Below are 13,249 nucleotides of genomic sequence, written 5' to 3'. Positions count from 1 at the left end.
CCAGTTATGATAACCCCTTTTGTTCAAGAACGGAGCAGGTGGATGGCTGGAGGAGCTTCTGGGGTGGGCAGAAGTATGATAGATGGAAGGTTGAGTCTTTTAGCATCTGTGAATGTGCTAATTAAACTGTGAGGACTGGCTTTTGTGAGGACACTCAAGACCCACTCTGTATTGCTTGTGTTGGCATCTATTGTAGGTACAGCAAGAGTTGTCATAGATGAACAGAAGGCCTCCAACCATGGGGTCTTTAGTGTAGGACAGGAAGAGGCAGAGATTCACGTGTGCCTGATCACTCTGTGTGAGTCAGTGCCCCAGTGAACCCCCATGGAGCTGTTGGGGCCTCTGTCATACGTGAACAGTGAGTCTCCCTCATCCTCCTCGATTTCATGGTTTCCTTGTAAAGCTTAGAACCCCTTACTGACTGTCCTCCCAAAGTAAATATCATCTTGTCCTTTCTTTTCAGCTTCCACAATTTTGGAATATGGATCAAAATCTCCCTTCCTTTCACTCTCAAGCTGACAGTTTGTTAAAACTTCTTCATATAATACCTGAGAGTGAATGCAACTTGTTTGTATCCAGAAATTCCCTTTGAATGCCTCCAGGTCAAGAATTCCCAGGGATTGCTCCATTAGAAGTCTGCGAGATGCCACCAAGCATATGGGACTGAATGTCAACGTTATTAGCAATAGACATGAAAACTAATGCCTGACCTTTCTTCCTGTCTTCAGTCCTACGGATTACCCTTTCTTCACTGCACTTTCACAAAGAACTTCTCATAATGGCCCCTTGAACCAGCACTGGAAATTCGTTGATTCATTCTTAACTCTTGACATAGTTTCTTAAAGAACTTACCACATAGTAGATGCTCAATACATTCTTGTCAGAATTGTTCTACATTTTGGGATTATACTTGTATATTTTTTCCTATAACTAAACTTTTTTTGTGGTTATAGAAAAACTCAAATTAATATATCAAGCCATGAAAAGATATAATTGAACTTTAAACACATATTGCTAAGTGAAAAAAGCCAATCTGAAAAGGCTACACACTGTATGATTTCAAATATATGACATTCTGGAAAGACAAAACTATGGTAACAAAAAAAAATCAGTGGTGCTGGGTGAGGAGAGAGACAACTAGGCAGAGCACAGAGCATTTTTAAGACAGTGAAAATACTCTGTATAATATTGTAATGATGATTCTATGTCATTATATATTTATCTAAACCTACAGAATGTATAACACCAAGAGTGAATCCTAAGGTAAAATATGAACTTTGGATGATTATGATGCGTCGATGAAGGTTAAATGAATGAATGAATGAATGAATAAATAAATAAAAGGTACTATTCCTGTGAATGATGTTGATAATGCAGGAGGCTCTGCATGTGTGGGGCAGGGGGAAATCTCTATACCTACCTTCCTCTCAGTTTTGTCGTAAACCTGAAACTAAAAAATGAAGTCTTAAAATTTTTTAAGATACACCATGAGAAAGTACTAAATGTTACTGACTTGTATATTTTAACATGGTTATTTTACATAATGTGAATTTTACTAAAAAAAATCTGCCATTTGTAAAGCACTTCACTTCTACAGTGGGAGTTTCAAATAACACCATGGTATTCCTACTGTAATGAATAGACAAACCAAAAATGTAATATTCATCCCAAAATATATTCTTATTTCAAAATAAAGAGGAGAGTAAAAGAGGATAGAAAAAATTAAGAAATAAAGAGCAAGGCCAGGATGAACATGCAAAACCCTAATTCTCCAAAATTAAGAAGAGAAAAGCCATATAGTGCCTAAAATCCCACCAGATTTAATATATATATATATATATATTTCTGATAAATTAACTAGCTTCCTTTTTTATGGTGGTTTTGTTCAAGAAGTTCCGCTGAGCACTCACTTTGAATCACTTGAGATGCGCTCGAAAAGAAGGCGTTGTGATCATGCATTAAAAGTGCCTGAGTGAAAGCTGTAATTTGATTGCCCAAAGAGGCTTTTAAACCCCAACCACATAATCATGCCATAACAAACGTACATTTCTCTTCCCTACTGATTTCCCACACTATCTCACAGCACATGCATGGTTTCATGTGTGGCTTCTCAATCCCCCACACAATTTCAGTGCCTTAACGTACACCTGAAGGGATTGGCAATGATTTCAGTCGCAATGTAAAATGTCATATATATTTTCTGATTATTGAAGAAAGAATTGCTTATTTTAGAAAAATTTTACACTATAGAAAAGTGAATAGAAGAAAATTAAAATTAATTATAATTGTACCACCCAGAGGCAACCATTGTTAGCACTTTAGGGATTTTTGGGCCTTCTCTTTATATGCATATATATTATTTTGCAAAATGGAAACTATACTGCATATGCAAATATTAATCTGTTTTTACATTTTTTAGATGTCATCCATTTCTTAAAATGTGATTTTGTATGGCTTCAAACCATGATTTATTTAACCCCTGTCTTAAACTTGCCCATTTTTGTTGTTGCTAATTTCTTAATAAACAGCACTGGCTAAACATTATTTTGTGGTGTTATTTATTTTGGCAAGTAGATCAGCATACAGTAAATTATTCAAACTAAAAACCTACAAGCCATTCTTGCTATGGCTCTTACTCCTAACCCTACTTACCAAGTCCTGTTAATTTTTCATCCAAAGTGTCTCAGAAACCTATTCGCTTCTTTCCACCACCACCAACCCCTGTGTCAGTACCTTGTCTTAATATTTTTTAGTTCCTTGTTGGTCAATTAATATATGAGGTACTTATTATCTCTTTTATTTGTCACACTTACTCTAAGAAGCAGTTATCATTTCTTCTCTTCCAACTTTTCTTTCACATATTTTATGGCATTTTGTTTTGTTTAGCTTAAGAATTTTTTTACATTATGCAACATAGCACACATACAAAAGGATATTTAACACTTATGTCAATTATAAATAAGAATTAGGAATCAGCATACTCATTTGCAAGGTTAAAAAATAGAACATTACCAATATTTTGAAGTTCATTGACTGGACTTACCACTACCCTAAATTTTGTTTTATTATTCTTTGATTGCCTTTATGATTTTACCACATATGTATATAGACCTAAATAATGTATTCTGTATTATGCTTATGTTTAAGCATTATACAAACATTATCACACTATTTTTCTGCAACTTGTTTTTTAGAGTCAACATTATATATTTTTATTGAGATATAATTCACATAGCATAAGAAGGAACAATTCAATGGTTGTTAGCACATTCATAAAGTTTTGAAATCAACACCACTATCTAAGTATGAAATGTTTCATTGCTCCAAAAAGAAACTTTGTGTCCATTACTAACTCACTCCTAATTCACCCTTTCTCCCATCCCTGTCCACCACTAACCTACTTTCTGTCTCTAGTCAACATTATGTTTTTCAGTCATCTATTTTGATCCATGTAGCTTTAGTTCATTCATTTCAACTATAATAAATATATAACAATTTTTCACTTCTGCCAATACAAATTTAGGTTATTTGTACTTTATTTTTCAATTTTTATTTTAACATCACTTGTTATAAGATGTAGGTTTAACAGTTAAGTAATTTTCAACAGTTAAAGTACTGTTTAACAATTCCGTATGCACACATATATATTATTATGCACACAAGAGAACATATGGAATAGCTTGTCTTAATTCTGCCCATATTTAACTTTAATGCGTATTTAAAAATTATTTTTTAAAGTGAGTATACATATTGACAATTCCTCCAGGAGGGTATCATCGACTTTAAAAGTTTCCTGTTACTATGTGTGTAAAACAGTACCTCACTGTGGTTTTCATTTTTATTTTCTATGATTACTAAGAGAGTGAACATCTTTTTATAATTTTTTTGGCCATTTGTAGTTCCTCTTCTATGTAGTGAAATATCAAATTTTTGTCCATTTTACTACAGGTTCGTTGGTCTTTTCTCACTGACTTGTAGGAGTTGTTTATTTTCTCTACATACAGATACTTTATAAAAATGTATTTTCCTAATTTGTTATGGTCTTCTCATTTTCTTCATGTGGTCTTTTGAATGAACAGCAATTCTAAGTTTTAATAAATTCAAATTTCTCAAACTTCCCTTTTGGATTTTGTACATTTTTCGTTATTGTAGTTGTTAAAAAAATTTTTTTACTCCTATTTTTCTTCCTTCCTTTTTCTTTTTCTTTTTGGTTTTAAATCCTCTGCATTATACATTTGTATGTGGTGAATGATAAGGGCTCAATTTTATTTTTTTCTTATTATTTCTGAATTTTGTGTTAGATATTTGGCTTTTTCCCACAGGTCTGAATTAGCATCTCTCTGATTCAGCTAGTCTCCTTGTTTGCATGGGTAAATAATGTGCTCTCTCTTTCACTGTTCTATTTGTTTATTCCTATGCCAGTATCACACTATCTTAATTACTCTATTTTATTAACACTCTCACTGTCTCGTAAGACATTTTCTTCACCTTGACTCTTCATAACCCTATTTCTTATAAATTTTAGAATCATCTTGACAAGTTTAATAAACACCTTGTTGAAATTTAGATGAATTTGGCAAGATTAGACATTTTTAAGACCTTGAGTTCATCTATTCATGAATATGGCACACCCCCCAATCTATTCAGGGGACTTAAAAATATCTTTTAATAAAGTTTTATTAAATGTATTTTGTTAGATTTATTCCCAGGACCTTATATATTTTGTTGCTATTGTAAATAGCACCTGTACAAAAGGTTACAACATTTTCTTCTTGTTACTAGGTTATAGAAATCAACTTGACTTTTAATTTACCTTATATCTAGCAATTTTGTAAATCCTGCTATTGATTTGAATAATTTAAAGGTGTTTGGAGGGAATATCTTCATAGGTAGTGTACAAAAAATGAGATTTTTGTATCTTCCTTTCAAACTCTTATTTCCTTATTTTTCTCATTTTATCGTACTGTCTAGAGCCAACAGTCTGTGTTTTAAGGACAATCTGTCTTAATGATTTTTTAAAGGGAGCGTCTTAAATTCTACTGTTCGGTACAATGTTTGCTCTAAATGTTTGGTAAATTCCATTTTTCAAGCTTGAGGAGTTCTCTTCTATTCCAGTATGTTGATGGTTTTAAGCTGAAGGGATTTGAACATTTATGAAATATTTTCAACACCTACTGAAATAGCCTTAGAATTTTCTGGTTTAATTGAGTATTTTGGCAAAATACATTGATTGATTTTCAATTGTTAAATCAAATTTGCATTTCTGGAATAAATCTAACCCGGTCATTTTTAACTTTGGATTCCCATAAAAACAGACCTTGAGATAAGTCCTCTGTATCTGATAAGTCCAACATCTGATTTTTGTATCTGCATGTCTGAATCCTTGTGTTGATTTGTTGGTTGATTGTCAACCTTTGTGCCTAGATGTTTAAGTTACTGTCTCTCTGAGGGGCAAATATGTTTTCGTGTTCATCCTCTCATTGAGTCTTGGAGCTTCTGGCTGCATGAGAAGTTTCGGCTAGACTCTTCCCTTCCAAGACACTTTTCTTCTGCTTTTTTTGCAGATTTTAAACCCAAAGCACAAAGTTCTAGGGCATTGGTAGTTACCTCCCATGAGCCGTTAGTCAAAGCACTGGCTCACCACTAGACTCCTGCTCCATTTGGTTTTATCTTCTGAGAATTTCTCTTACTTTCTTTCAAGCTTGTATGTACTTAAAAAGATGTAGATTTTTTTTATTATTACGTAAGTGTTTCATAGAAGAAAAATTTCAGGAAATCAATTCTATAAATTTGCTAGGAAGAAAAAAACCAGAGATTTTTAAATTTCTAAATTCAATCTAGAAACCTGTCTTATGCCTGGTTTATTCCTTTTTTCTTATACTTAGAAAAAATTATAACTATTTTTATACATATTTTTAAACAACATTTGATGTGAATACTATATCACACCAGAAGATAGCAATATTAAATAAAATGTATTTGAACATTTACTTAAAATTTTAAATATTGAGTCCTAAAGGGATGGAAACTTATTTGCAATATAAATTATATTTTGTAGCGTAGGACAGAGCCAGATCTTTCTTTGCTTACTGACAGATTTAAGTAACATGTACCCTGGAAGGAGCTGACAAATAACCTAGTTTTGAGAGTCACCTTTTACCATTTACGCTGGTTGGTCATGACTATCACACAAAGCTATACACAACTTTGGGATTGTGGTACACTATGAATGGAGGTCCCATAATATGTGCAGAATGGTGGCCCTGGTCTTTCTAGAGATGACATTCTTGAGCATTTAGTTACATACTTATGAAATGAGAATCATGACAGTGAGGTTCATGCAATGAACAAACAAGATAATGTGCATGAAATTACTCTAGAAAGGTTATTACCTCTTTGTGCACCTTTGAGAGAGCCTACAAAGTTGGTACAAATTTTATTGTATTTTTGCTACTCGTTCAACTTCATAAAGAACTTAGAATTACATAATAAAGTCATACAAACAACCTGGTTCAAGCCAAGGGCACCAGTTTTCCACTGTTCCACTCTCTTTTAATACCACAGCAAGTTAGGTAGCATTATTCTTTCTATTCTCTCTTTATTTTATTGGTACCTATAGCATTTCCTTAGCTTGACACAACACAAAGATACAGATAGAAATGTGGCAAAAGTAAATATCTTTCATTTTGCTTCAGATTCTCCCACCTGCCAAATAAGAATGTCTAGTCCCTTGCCATGTTTGGCAGGCAAGTACAGGTTTTTGGAACACGTTCTAAAAGAGCATAGTGTAGGTTCTCATGGGCACATCCTCTCAGCCCCACGGACCCCTAAACTGGGGTCCTTCCAATGTTCTGGCCAGGTCAGGAAGGACTCTACTACAGTATTGGTGCTCGTGGCAGAGGGCGTGTTGGCAAAAGAGATAGTAGAAATCACAAAATGCTCAGGTGGGGGAAAAAATGACAGCTCAGACTTTACATTCAATACATAAATACTTTAAGGCATTTAGAGTAAAGATGATGAGGCACCCGCCCAGGATATTGGATGGAGCAGACATACGTTCCTTTCAGGACACCGGCTCCCACTACCACTTCATGAGGATAGCTGTCTTTGCTTTGAGGAAATGGCTCTGGATCTTTGGTATGCAATCAGTAAATTCCCCATTTGGGGTTTAGGCCAGTATGAATGGGGTGGTCTACCACCCAAACAAGAAAAAGCCCTACCTGATAAGCTTTTCAGAAAATGGTAGTATAGCCTGCAAAGCCATTTTTCAGGTGTCAATGCCAGTCTTTCCTTCAGGAGGGCAGCTGGAACTCTAGATGGTTTTTAAAGCCGTATTTAGTTTTCATATCTCTGATTATCTACATAATAAAACAGATTAATTTGTCTTTTAAGAAAACGGCAGTGCTTAATGGAGTAAGGTACATTGTAAGTGCTCAGTAAGTTTTAGTTATAGGTAGATATAACGAGGCTGAACAAAGAACAAATAGCTCCATTGAGACGTGGCTGTCGGGGACTGGAGTTCCTTTCACCTCTCTCACCTGTTCTCCCCTCACTCAGGAGACTGCTTGGCAGCTCTGTTCCAAGTAAACTTTTCTCTAAACTCTGAGCTAGCTCACTTGGAGTCTTTACCACCCAATGTAACATTAAATTATGCCTTTTATGATGGATGTTTGGTTCACCTGTGTTTTAGCATAGTGGTTACGAGCCCGGGCTATCCGGGCAGCCTGTCCGAGTTCCTCCTAGCACCATCACAGGTGCCTGTGACCCCAGGCAAGTTACTAGCACTCGCTGTGCCTCAGTTTCCTCATTTCTAAAATGGAGACAAAGGTCATCTGCCTTACAGGTAGAACCAAATAAGTTACATTCTTAACATGCGAGTATCACATAAACTAATTTTGAAGAGTGCTTAAACAGCGTCTGGTATATATAGGGATATAAGGGTAAGCAATCACTATATTTGGGGATAACCATGGTGGGTAACTCAGGGGCTTTAGATCCAGACAAACTTGAGTTAGAATCCTACCTCTAACCCATCTGTTGATGGTTGTGTCAGAAATCATGGCCCACAAAGCCTAAAATATTTACCATCCGCCTTTTATCTACAGTTTGAGCCTGATAGAACCTATGTGGAGCTCCTAGCAAAGGGCTGGAAGATATTAGCACACAGACATGCAGAGCCCCCTCCTCCTCCCCTGATGCCCACCATGTGAGCCATCACTATGCTGAAGGCCGGTGTGATCACTATCTTCAGGGCCAGAGGACATCCTCGGAGCTAATGCTGGAATGTCAAACCTTGATAAGGGGTGTGCAATCTCAGTGCCTTTTGCTGCGTAGTGTTAAGTAGATATGTCTTAAATGGGACACATGAAAGTTTAAATCTTTGAAATTCATTTTCAGTGCCCATTACTGACCTCAGAGGGTCATTCGGAAGCCCCCATGGGTAGACGCACTCGGTGCTCTCAAGGGGACGATATGCTGCTAAATGCAGTGCAGAACCTTGGCTGCATAGTGCCTAATGTTTCTCACTGGGATTTCCAGAGACCCCAAGGGGCCACCACAGGCAGGTGTCAGTCAGCACACCTTGGCATTGGCAGTGGCCTCGGGCTCCTCATTATAAGGGTTCCAGTGTCCTGAGATGGCCTTGACCAAGTGCCCCGCCAAGGGAGGGGATCTTGCTGCAGCCAGCAGCTCCTCATTATCTGACATGTCAATGTGCCCAAGTGCGTTAGCTCATTTCTGGTGAAGCTACCCTAGGGGGCTTGCTTCCTTGATCTCAAAGTATATTTTGTAGTTTGAAGAGGAAGGCAAATAAAATAGCTTATTGTTTGGATAGAAGCATTTAAATGATATGTCAGGATTGTTACAAGAGAGAGAGGTAGGAGGCCTGCCCTCACTGACCCATGGCTCTGTCTGGTCATCCCACACTCAGCTTACCCTCCTCTGTCAGCTATACGTATGAGCACCTAGAGCGTCATGTGGGGACAGGAGAAGCACAGGCTCATTCATGTAAGCACTCACAAGCATGTGTTCTCTGCAAATTAGAAATGAGTGTGCACTATATTAAAAAAAGGAATAGTCAATTGAAAAATCATGAGCTGAGAAAGATGAGTTATGAATATTCAAAGGAGGAGAAATAATATGCTTTATGATGGGCAAGAGAGGCTTCACAGTGAAATAAGATTTTGAACCCTGCCTTTTTGAACTGTATCTCCATTGTTTTGGGAACATCGGTGTGGGCTGCCAGACAAGCAGGTTATCTCAGCCTGTCTCTCACAGAGCAACCTGGGCCAGCTGCTCTGCATGCCCTCTGCAATGCGGCCAAGTAGGAAAGAGCAGGCCGAGGTCTACGTTGTCTCTACCTCTCTTGGCTGTGTAATTTTCAGTAAGTTTTTTTTTTCATTTCTCTGGGTTTAAAGATGTTTTTAAATTTTAAATCTGAAAACTTAGATTTTGAATCTCTGGATTTAAAGATGTTTTTCTTCTCTTTAAATATAACATGGTAATATCTACCTCACAACATTGTTTTATAAATTGGGATTCTTTATATAAAGAGGCAGGCACAGAACTTGGCACTTGATAAGCACCTACTAAATTGTAGCTATAATATTTCATATATTCATTCAACAAACATCCATGGAGCATCCACCATATGTAGGTGCAGTGTCGGGACCACAGGATGCTACAGCGAGAAATGGCAGGTGTGGTTTCTGACTTGGCAATGTTTTAAGTCTAGTTGGAGATTATAGGGAAGCTAATGTGTAAATACACATCAGTGTGAACTTTTCTATTTTAGGAGGGAGGTTATGGGTAGCTATCGGGAAGCACAGGAGAAGCCTATGGATTAGGGAATTAAATATGTTTCCCAGATTGAAGTTCTGATTATGACAAGATCCTAAAGACAAATATGTGAAAGCCTGGAATTGACATAAGGTAGAGAGGTAAAGGATTGCATTTTAGGCAGAAAGAAAAATTTGTGCAAAGTCTTGACATGAGGAAGAGCGTAGTATGGATGGGGAGACACAAAAGATCCATCTGATGGGGGCAGCATTGGGGGAGGGAGAAGGAGCATGCTGGTTTGGGACTGACAGAATCTAAATTCTTACCACGAGATCACTTCTACTGAGTAAGTCAAAATTATTTGTTTTTCAAATTTCAATTTCCTCATCCATAAATTACATGCGCACATACGTGCATGTGTGTGTGCATGCGTGCACATATGTGTGTGTGTGTTCCTTTCTAGATGTATTCATTGGAATAAAACAGGCTATGCTATGGCAAAACTACTAAATCATAATGGCTGAACACAACAAGGTTTCTAGTTCATAGTATGTGTCCTTGCAGGTTGGTGTGGGCTCAATTCTGTGAAATTTGTGGAATAAGCTCATGGAGGTTCTACTACCTGAAACTTGTAGCCTCCTTTTCCCCATCCAGCAGAAGAGAAGAATGTGGAGGGCCCTGCACTACAATTACACGGTGGCATCACATGCCATTTGCACTCACTCCCTACAGGCTGGAATTTGTCCCACAGCCACATCAACCTTGGTGTATTTGGGAAGTGCTGTCCTCTGTGTACTGGAAGGAAAGAAGAGCCAGATACTCGTGAGCACAGCCATCTCTACCTTAGTTCTAGTGCTACTCTCTAGTAGCTATTCTAGTAGCTACTCTCACGATGCTGCCGGTGCAGTCGAAGCTGGGAAGTTCATTACTGATTCCTCACAGGGGGAGTGCAGTTCTGTTCGGCTTACTGAGTATTTGTTAAACTTCTACATGCCTAAACCCTGGCTACTTAGGACTCAAAGAGAAATGAGACAGGGCCCTTTCCCTCAAGGACAGAAAATTTGAGTCAGGGAAATAAATAAAAGGTATACCAGGGATTATTCTCAGTATTTTACATGCATCATTATTCCCATTTTATAGGTGATGAAACTGAGGCACACAGAGGTACTTAACCTGAAATCAGAAGGCTGGTAACTAGTAGAGTGAAGATTCAGGACTGGGAGGTTAAACTCTGGCGCCAACACCGAGCACATCCTCCTGAAGCTGTGTATGCACCCAGCCACAGGGGCAGATTCGGACCCAACATTCAATGAGTATTCCAAATAACGTGCTTTTCTACATTCTCATCATTAACTAAGCAAACAGTACCACATTAGGCCTACTGTGTGCAATTCACTGTACTATGTGTTGGAGAGAGTCGGAGAAATGAAGCATGGCAAATAGATTCTGCCCCAGGAATCTTATTATATAATTGATAAGAAACAGATGAAACAGTAGTGGCTACATTGATTAAGTTTTTATTATATACCAGGTACCCAGGTTAATATCTCGGGTTTACGCCTCTTTTTTTCCTCCCGGTGAAGAAGCTCTAGGTGAAGAAGGTCAGGAGGGAAGATGGGATATGAATGAGCAGTTACTAAGGACACTTTTGGCCCTAACGTTCTTGAAGGAGCTGAGTTTGGTTTGCAAAGTGTCCCAAGTTTCAGAGAATGACCAAAAGACTCTTCAACCAGCAGAGTGACAACCAGAATCCCCAGAGGACCCCAGAACTTAGCCTGCTTCTCAGAACCTCCAACTGCCGATGGTTTATTGTCTGGATCCTTCCAATAGCCCCCGGGGAGAGGGGCTCTGGGGACACCTGTCTTGTATCTTGAGTCTGATTGCAAATGTAGATTTGAACGACCCCTCAGTATATCACTGAATATACCCTGGCACTGAGCACTGGGCTCAGTGTGGTACCTGCTAATGAGACAGGCTAAGACAGTTTTTGGAAGTACCTGGCTATAAATTTATGTGAAAGATTGGACGAGGTATAAATGTTTTTAAGTTATTGTTTTTTGCCTGTAGATCTTTGGAACAGTTGTCATATATATTTCCTCAGGTCTTACGGCAGAATGTATAGCCCAAAAAGAGTGCCAAGAGGGGAGGAGGGGCACCAATCGGCAGCCATTTGAGCTGAATATTGAAAAGAAAGAATACCTTCACGCATCTAACTAATGAAAAAGAAAGAATTCCATAAGCTGTAAGTCCTTGGCACCCCCTGGGTCCTCCCAGCCTTAGCCTCAGTGTCACTGCTGCTCTTTTCAAGGACTCTAAGAGCACTCCTCTGCTGGGTGCTGGGTTGCTCCTGTTTGCTGCCATCATTTCATCCACCATATGTCTCGACATCCATATCCACCAATATTCGCCCTCCCATTCTATTTCCCTTTATGGCGACTTTTTGAGAAGCACAAACCCATCTGGCTGAGCATGCTAAGCACTCTCCGAATTCCTTTGCACTCTGATGGTCATGAGTCACTGAGTTCTGGCCAATGAAATGTGGTGGGTGTCACTTTCGGGATGGGCCCTTCCAGGGAACGTGTATGAGCTCTGAGCTTTTACACCTTCTGGAACTACTTTGGATGCAGAAGTAAAAGATTTGTGTTGAGGATGGCAGAGCAGTCCTACCAATTCTGCACCACCTGTATCTGGATTGATGTTGAGCCCAGTCCAAGGCCTGAGTTTTGGACATGTTTGTGTAATATCTCCCATCGTCTCAGCTTCATCTTAAATTCTAGTTACAAGAGTAGCTAGTAGTTCGGTGAGGCTGCTGCTTGCTTCATACTGACAACACCTCAACTTAAATGCATGCCACTCCTCTCTGCTTTTCCCTGGGCTTTTCTGACACTGAAGATGCAAGGAAATGTCTTCTCAGCACTCATGCATACACTACCTGGAAATACAGGGGATTTAGAATACCATTCAGCAGCTCTCAAACAATGGAGGTGGAAAACAGATAGACAAGTGTGTTTCCCTTTTATCTCCCTTTCCTATCCCATCTCCCCACCCATAACCAAGGTGGTAGTATATTATGTGGGCTAATCGAACATGACCGTGTTCTTATGGAAGAGAAAAAGAGGCATAGAGACAGACACATGCACAGGGAAGATGATGTAAAGATACACATGGGGAAGCCACATGGCAATGGAGGTCAAGATTGGAGTGATATATCACCAAGTCAAGGAACACCAAGGATTGCCAACGAAACCAGAAGCTAAGTAAAAATAGTGAAACAGATTCTCCTCTAGAGCCTTCAGAGAGAATATGGCCCTACCGATATCTTGATTTCAGACTTCTGGTCTCTAGAACTTAGAGAATAAATTTCTGTTGCATTAAACAATTAGTTTATGATTCTTTGCTACTGTAGCCCTAGAAAACTAATACAATAAACTTAAAAATTTTTGTAATGTCACATAACTAAGAAGCGATAAAA

This window comes from Rousettus aegyptiacus, unplaced genomic scaffold, assembly GCF_014176215.1.
Source record: "Rousettus aegyptiacus isolate mRouAeg1 unplaced genomic scaffold, mRouAeg1.p scaffold_m13_p_11, whole genome shotgun sequence".
NCBI classification, from domain to species: domain Eukaryota; kingdom Metazoa; phylum Chordata; class Mammalia; order Chiroptera; family Pteropodidae; genus Rousettus; species Rousettus aegyptiacus.
This window is presented reverse-complemented; position numbering follows the sequence as displayed.